Below are 2842 nucleotides of genomic sequence, written 5' to 3'. Positions count from 1 at the left end.
GCTGGAGGAGAAAAAGAAAAAAGGGGGGCAGAAGGGAGAAAGAGTGTGAGAGAGGTAGAGGGAGACAGGAGGAAGCAAAGGTGTGAGGAATAGGATAACCATTCCGCAGGTTTCTTGCGGGTCTCCACTTGTATGTTTTATTAACAATATCTACCTGAAACTCTAGGGAGCTGCTGCAACTCAGAACACACTTTTTATTTTTGCTATCAAGTCAAAGCTGATTTAGGGCAACCTCATGGGATTTTCAAGGCAAGAGATGTACAGAGGTGGTTTACCACTGCCTCCCTCCATACCATGAACCTGGTATTCCTTGGTGGTCCCCATTCCAAATACTGACCAGGGCTGACCCTGCTTAGCTTCTGAGATCTGACGAGGTCAGACTATCCAGGTCAGGGTGAACACAACAGTACTGACCTTTATAGACCAATAGTCTGACTCAGAATAAAACAGCTTCATGCATTCATACTTGTGTGATCATGTGTTCATACATTCAGGCCTCTCATACAAAGCCCAAAGGAAAAAACATTGTTTGAACCACCTGGTTTATAGCTGGCCAGACATTAAGCCCTTCATCAGTTCTGCTTTGGCTAGAGAAAATAACAAAAGGCATATATTTAAAAGAGATGTGTGAGTATGTTTATTTTCTTCTTAGCTCAAGCATAAGATAAACAAGCCAAAAGGTAAAGGGTAAAATTTCCTCATTATGTAAAAGAGATTGAGGGTGCGCTCCCACCCCTTTGGCTATGTCAGTAATGTATTCATAAACAGTACAAGATTAACAAGCCCATTTAGAGTATGCAAAAAAAAATAACAATGAGTTAATACCAATTTCATATTGGTCACTTATCTTCAAAAGGGAGAGGAGTTATCTGTAAAGTTCATTAACTGGTCATGAGGTTACTAAAATTGCTTTCTTTACTGTTTTAACTTTGCTATTGCAATTTGAGAATATACTTCCAAATAGAGTTCGTCTTTGCGGAAAAACCAAAAAATTCTGGCTTCGACAGCCTGAAACTCCTGCTCTACTGCCATCTTCTGGTTAGCTAAAGTCATTGTAAAGGTTTTTCCCCCCAGCAAAACAACAGGAATATCATTAGTATATTACAAATATAGATTCAGGTGGGGGCAGCCATGTTGGTCTGAATCAGTGGGAGCAAAGTTTGAGTCCAGTGGCACCTTTAAGACCAACAAAGCTTAACTCTGGGTATAAGCTTTGTGTGCCAAAGCTTATACCCAGAATTAAACTTTGTTGGTCTTAAAGGTGCCACTGGACCTAAACTTTGTTATATTACAAATATATTATAGTTGAGTGTTTTACAGGAATATCAACTACATTTACAGTAATGGTAATATGAGCCAGCAAATTGTACATCTGAGTTCTTTTCTTGGATGTTCAGTCACATCAGCTGAGTTTGGGGAGAATGGCTGTAATAGAAGCTAGGTTGGGGATGGCTCATATGCATCCTGGATCTTGTTTTCATCTGTGTGATGTGACACAGCATACTTATGCCTTAGAGTGCTGGCCCTCCCTTTCTAATAGCCCCTCATCCCTCCAACTTCAAAATATTTGTATTCTGCATGTCACTGTGTGGGAATATTATGCTTTGAAGATGCCCTCTGACATTTGTTGCCTTTATACATTTTAGCAGAGGGCAGGGAGAACTCATTTGGTTGGATCTAATCAGCTTTTACACTGGTGAAAGGGGCAATGGCACCCCCCTTTGATCACTGAAAACAGTGGGGGCTGCAACAAAGAAGCGAATTAGGTGACATTGAGTAAAAAAGTTGGCTGGAATCCAACACATTGGTAGGAATAGTAAATTTAAGAACAAGTGCCCTGCTGGATCAGACCAGTGGTCCAGCAGCCTGTCTCACAGTGCCCAACCAGTTCCTCTGAAGGGCCAACAATTGGGCACAGAGGCCAAGGCGTTCCCCTCTTGGTGGCTCCTGGCAATTGCCTACAGTGGTCTGCCTCTGAATGTAAAGGTTCCCTTCAGTCACCATGGTTAGGATCCACTGATAGACCTATCTTTCATCAATCTGTCTAAACCCCTTTTAAAGCTGTCTATGCCTGCTATGTCTATGTAGTGGTCATCACTACATCTTCTGGCAACAAATTCCACATTTTAATAACTCATTGTGTAAATAAATATTTCCTTTTGTCCATCCTGAACCTACTGCCCATCAGCTTCATTGGATGCTTTCAAGTTCTAGTATTTTGGGAGAGGGAGAAAAAGTTCTCTTTGTCAACCCGCTCAATCCTGTGCATAGTGTTATGAACCTCTATACATTTCTCTTTATATGTTTTGAGGAGGAGGAAGAGGAATTGGATTTATATCCCGCCTTTCACTTGGAGTCTCAGAACAGCTTATAATCTCCTTTCCCTGTGAGGTAGGTAGGGCTGAAAGAGCTCTTTCGAGAACTGCTCGAGAGAACAGCTCTGAAAGAACTTGTGATTGACCCAAGGTCACAGCAGCAGCTGCATGTGGAGGAGTGGGAAAAATCAGTTTTAAGCTACCTTGTTTACCTGAAAGCCTAGTTCTTCCGTACGAGCCATTAAGAAGAGGGTATTGTCTAAAATTCACATACAAGTTACAGCAATTATATACAGCAATTAAAAAATGTGTATAACCTTTAGGGGCATTGTCTTACATTCAGGATCATCTTCCTTTTAGATAAATATACTACCTCACTTATTTGTCCTCAGCTTGTATTTAAAGCAAAAAAACTTTGACTGGTCATTATTAGAATATGAAATTAGGGTTCCCAGCAGTGCCTTGGCAAATGTTGGGAGAGTTGCGAGGGAGTGCCTGGGGCTGCATCCCCCCCCCCCCCCCCCCCT

The sequence above is a fragment of the Gekko japonicus genome, unplaced genomic scaffold (assembly GCF_001447785.1).
Source record: "Gekko japonicus isolate JY-2015 unplaced genomic scaffold, Gekko_japonicus_V1.1 scaffold130, whole genome shotgun sequence".
Lineage (NCBI taxonomy): Eukaryota > Metazoa > Chordata > Lepidosauria > Squamata > Gekkonidae > Gekko > Gekko japonicus.
This window is presented reverse-complemented; position numbering follows the sequence as displayed.